The sequence below is a fragment of the Perca flavescens genome, chromosome 22 (genome assembly GCF_004354835.1).
Source record: "Perca flavescens isolate YP-PL-M2 chromosome 22, PFLA_1.0, whole genome shotgun sequence".
In the NCBI taxonomy this organism is placed as follows: domain Eukaryota; kingdom Metazoa; phylum Chordata; class Actinopteri; order Perciformes; family Percidae; genus Perca; species Perca flavescens.
In genome coordinates, this window is record NC_041352.1 from 3930831 (window position 1) to 3936830 (window position 6000).

Consider the following 6000-nt stretch of genomic DNA (forward strand, 5'->3'; position numbering starts at 1 on the left):
AGCAATCCAAGAACATGTCCCTACCCAAATCTACGCCTATGAACAAAGTCATTAGTCTTGTGGATCAGGAGAACACAGAGGCAGTATTGATGCCACTAAAAATCAAACCAACCTCGTCTTCTCTGGCTTCATTAGGCTTCCAAACGTTCACTTATCGAGAGTCCCTGAAAATGAGCTGTGAAGGTAACAGGACCATTGCATTGGCACTTCACTCAATATCAGCAAGCTGAATGATGAATTGCTGTGGAGGGATTATAGGAGGCACAAAACGGCAAGGGACTGAAACTGGACGGAGTAATAATAATGATAATAATCATTAACTTTAATCATAGCGCACTTCTGAAAAGAAAAGTTGGAAAGTGCTTCACAAGGCAATAAAAGCAAGATAAATGAAGCAAAAGTAAAAACAGAATAACTATTCAAACAGCAGCGCCAAAAAAATCAAGAACAAAAATAATGGTAAAATATTAAAGTGGAAAGGCAAGGTGATGTTATGCGTACGCACAGGCGAATATATATTTATCTTTGTTTTTGTTTTTTCAATACTGTAGAATAATGTTATATTTTATTGCCATGTCAACAGAATTGATAGGAATTTGACGGTCAGCATGGCCTTGACCAATTGCCATGCTTTGCTCGTTTGAAAGCCATGATATCTCTCTCTCTGGGTGGGCCAAATTTTCTGGGCGGGCAAAGCAGAGAAAGGGGAGGTAACCTTGCTCCTTATGACCTCATAAGGAGAAGATTCCTGATTGGTCCATCTGAGCTTTCCTTTTCTCAAAGGCAGAGCAGGATACCCAGAGCTCGGTTTACACCTATCGCCATTTCTAGCCACTGGGGGACCATAGGCAGGCTGGGGGAACTCATATTAATGTTAAAAAAACCTCATAAAGTGAAATTTTCATGCCATGGGCCCTTTAAACAAATTGTATCTCCAAATACAATACACATTTGCCAGGTGACAGTATTCTGATCCAATGCAAATCACCATTGTCAGATTGACAGCACTCTAGCCCAGTGCTCCTGCGTTTGAGCACCAAGTGTCACTGATGCAAACACAGTCCGCCTCCCTTCGTCCTACTGGACTCCTGCGCTCTGTCGACGCGGTACACGCCGTGCCGAGATACCACGATGGACCCAGGGCTCTGCCAGATGTGGGCTTAACAGTCTTTGATCTCCTGTTGCTGGGCCAGCCCAAGTCCCATTTCATCCATTCCACTTTCCTGCAACAGGACATCAGCCAGGAGCAGGCTGATTAGTGGAACAGCCTGACGTCAAAGCTGGGCCAGCCTAGCCCGGTTCTCATTCCAGGGTGGTCACACCACGCACGGGCGCTTGGTCCGGTTGGTGTGGCTGGGTGGTCACAAGATGCCATAAGCAGTATTCCTCTCAAGGTCCACTCCACATAATCCAATCAGCTTCTTTCTCCAACGTCGATGTGTATCTCTGTTAGGGCTGCAATAGTCTCACACTGCCAGACCCTCCTCCACAGTGCTGCGGAGGAAGGTCTGGCTAGTCCACACAGCATTCCGGGATGGGAGAAAAACGTGCTCTGGTTTATTGGTCATTTCTTTCAACCAATCCCATTCGTCTTGGGTCGTGCTAAGAGCCGGACGGAGCAATGGGGCCTTGTTTTGGTGGAACGTGTGTACGTTCAAACATAGTTTTAGTCGTGCAACAGAAAACTCAGATTGGACAGATAGTCTAGCTAGCTGTCTGGATTTACCCTGCAAAGATCTGAGGAGCAGTTAACCATAGTCCTCACAAATCCACCAGAGGTTAGAACGCCAACACAAAGGAAGAGGAAGGTTACACACATCCGGTCGAAAATGAGGTAATTTCCAGCGGCACCAGAGCAATCCTGGAAATGAAACGTTGTGGATATAGATTAATCCACTATTAATCAGAATATTCAATTGTATGACTCGATCCAGATAAACTGTTGGTGGTGACGCACGCTGCTATTGCTGAACCAACGTACAGAACTAGCATCTTGTTTGAGTCCACGTGTGTTTTCATGGACATGGATATTCCGGTTATGATGTTTATACAGTTTTTGATCATATATTGGGATATGATGTTTACATGGCACTCAGAGATATCGGGTTATTCATATCTCCGTACAGGCTCGCTGAGAGCAGGCTCGTCTGTCTGCGCATCCATCTCTCTTTTCTGAATTTCTCCCTATTGCATAAAACAACAACCTTCTAGCCTATCAGGGTTTTACAAAACCCTTCAGCATAATACTTTCATGACCTGGGGCCTCATTTATAAAACTGTGCGTAGATTCTATTCTGAAAGATTTTGTGCGCAAAAAAGTCTGAATTTTTGTACGCAAAAAGATTTATATCACCTTGTGGCGCACACCGGTACGCACTCTTCTCGTTATTAATACGGACGTGCGTTACCTTATCGTCGTGCACGAGCCTCGCGCTCCTCCCAAGGTCGTCCCATATTTGTCCTAATAAGGTCCATGTTAATCAATCAATGAATATTCCAGCCTTGAAAGGAGCCCTTGATCACCAATCACGAAACGGAAAAATGGGGGAAAAACACGATTCAGTGTGTGTGAGATCGATGTGCTCCTAACAGAGGTAGAACATCCAAACTAAATCCTGTTTGGAAGCCGTAACCCGTGTGTAGTGTTCATATTGTTGTTACACAGCCTTAATACTTAACAGATTTAGCTAAATTACCAATGATATACATCCTTTATGGTTCATATTTGCCATTTACCCCTGTGAGATCACATTTATGATCATATGATCATTTTCGGGGTTTTTTTGAGAAAGGAAATTCAATTATTAAAAAGGTAAAAAATAGAAACAAGATTTTAGATCATTATTGGTGCAAAACAGGTGAAAGTGCTTGAAATGTGTTTGGTAACTTCTATGGTAACTGTGTGGGAATAGCAGGTGCAGGTGGGCGGTGACTACTATGAAACTATGAAATAGAATCCTGGCGGTGCCACTGTTACAAGCCGAAGATGAAGTTTGATGGTGTGGGCATTTACCAGGCAGGGAGTCTGTTTTTGAAATTTGACCGGTACAGAAACTAAAAGCTCGGATAGCTTTACCTCTGCTGCACAAACTGTCTCTCGTGAGTCCCCAAACTTTTTAAGTGCAGCACTAAATCACTTGAGTGCCATATTTCAGGGGTGTTGTTCTTGTGTAGCCTTTCATTTCCCATGACAACAGCAACAATCCAATACTGACAAGGATTGCAACAATAAGACCAGCTGCTACTGTTTACAATTTGTTTGTTGCTTTTCTATATTCCAAAGGCCCATGTAGGGATGGGTGTTGCAAAGCTAGCACAGGCTGTAAACGCAGTGCTATGTGGCATTGGTCCATATAAAAAAAAAAAAAAAAAAAAACATTACATTAATTATGAGAGTCAAGACAGTTAACCAAATACTATTTTCGGTTTTCTTTGTATTAATCTCAAAAGCAATAATATCCTCTCGACCACTTTGTTTACGCCATGTGGGCTAATTTGGGCAGCTCAGGGCTGCCCAAATTACCTAACAGAGATTAAAACGGTATCATCAAAATTAGTTCATGTATTGGAATCAGTATCAGGAAGGAAAAAATTGTATCGTAGCATCTCTAATCAAAATGTTTTATGATGTATTGATTCGGTGTAGCTGTACGACATCGTCGGTATAGAAAGTAAAAAGCATGGCAGAACTCACCCATTGGTGCGGATGGCAGATGAAAGGGTTTGGTTCACCTTCATGACTCTGTAAGTTGACACCAACATGTTGGATGTATTGTATTGAAAGCCGATGAAAAATCTAGAAAGAGGGCGCTTGCTTAGGTGTTGGGTTTTTCTTAGTCTAAATCAACAACGTTTCATTTACAGGAGAGTTCTGGTGCTGCCGGATGTGCCACATTTTTGGCCGGATGTCCGTCCCCTTCCTCTTTCTTTGTGTTGGCGTTCTAACCTCTGGTGGATTTGTGAGGACTATGGTTAACTGCTCCTCAGATCTCTGCAGGGTGAATCCAGACAGCTAGCTAGACTATCTGTCCAATCGGAGTTTTCTGTTGTACGACTAAAACTACTTTTGAACGTACACGTTCCACCAAAACAAGTTCCTTCCTGAGGCTATTTTGCAGAGGCACTGGGGCTCCGTCCGACGCTTAGCACCGCCCAAGACAACTGTGATTGGTTTAAAGAAATGCCAATAAACCAGAGCACGTTTCCCTCCCTTCAAGGATACTGTGTGGACTAGCCAGACCTTCCTCCAGCGCGCTTTGGAAGAGAGTCTGGCAAAGCGAGACTAGTGTCTACGGACGCATGAACGGTTGGTTGAAGTGGAGGAAGAGTTTCAAAGATTGTTCTTCCCATCAGTCATTTAACATTGGAAAATAGTGTCCAGGTAAAAAACATAATAAAAAAGTTACCCTTTAAGTCTAGTCATTCATGAGGTTCAGGGCAATCTATCACCCAAACATTCAAATAGTTATCACATCAGTCTCACTCATATCTGTTGGCTTCAAATGATTTGTCCAGAATTCTAATAATTCTCATTTTATTACAAAATGGGTCTTTGTTGGAGTCATCTCAGCAATATTCTTGGCGAGTACTGCGTATCATAACTGACAAAAACTATGAAAAGACCCGAGAAAAAAATACTATCTTCAACACCTATTATCAAGTGACAAAAATGTATGATAGCAGTGCAGTAACCAGCAGCATGTATTCTTTTTGTCAAATGATGGAGAATTGAAAATATAATTTCCCCCAATAAATTCAAAGGAAAAGATTTGAAGAAAAAAATGCGAGAGCTGACTATTAGAATAAATGTTTTTTTTTTTTTTTTTAAATGCCTTGGTCGTTAAGTTCAGCAGCTGTATATTAGCGGCTCATCCTGTGGGGGTTGGGGGGGAGGTGGGGTGCTTGCTCTTGTGTCACTACCCTCATTAAAGCGCCACTGTGTAGCCCCCCCACCCACCCCCCCCCCCCCCCCCAAACCACCCCCACCCTTACACAATCAAGCCTGCCCTAACACACACGCCACCTATAAATCACCTCGCCGAAATCAATGGACTTTAGTTAGCCTGGGACTCATTGTGTCCTTGGAAAAAGTGTGAGATGAATTGAGATGAAGTGAGAACAAAACAGGAACAACATCCATGGAAACACCCGAGTGACTTGACTTTGGTTGGACTGGGAGGAGGGGCGGAGGGGACAGTTGCTGATAGGTCACAAACTCATCTTTTAACACATTCTCACTGGGCGTCAAAAAGCAACGCTTGGGTCACATGCCTTTGGCGTTTGTTATTGACGCAAAAAGTCCCCTTTCGCGTCATATTTAGACGCGCTTGGTCGGGACTCTTTGCGTTACTTTTTGATGCTCTGCGTTTCGCTGACATGCGGCACAAGAACGGGACAGTGACCCCACAGTCACATTAGCTACAAAACAGAGCGACATGCACTCGCTTGTGGGCACTCCTGGGCGGGCCTAGCCTACTCCTGGTTGCTTGGCAACAGTAAACAGAAATTCTCCGGTGCTCCCTTCAAGCACGTCTTAAAATTTACTTCAGAGGTATTGCTAAGTCACAATAACGATGTTTTTGGATTTAAAAGTATATATTTCTCGATAAAAGTAACAAAATATATGAGATGAAATGCCAAACATATCCGATATATACAGAAATACGATGTCCTGAAGCGTTTTCTGCCATCTTGAATCATTTTCTTCAACTCGAGCCACTGACCTACGTCACGCTGCCCCTTCACTCAGATTGGCTGTCGCTTTGTGGCATCGCTCAGGATTTGCATAAAATAGACTTCTTGTCTATTTTGGCCCCGCCTTGCTCGTGGCAGCGGCGAGCTCGTCGCTTGTCGCTGGCAAACGGCCACTCCCGTTGAAAATGAATGGCAGCCTGTCGCTTTGTCTCTGTCTCTTGTAGCTAATGTGACTGGGGGGTTAGGTTTAGGAACAGATGGTTGGTGGGGTTACAAAATGGACGTTTCAGTGACACACGGGACAAG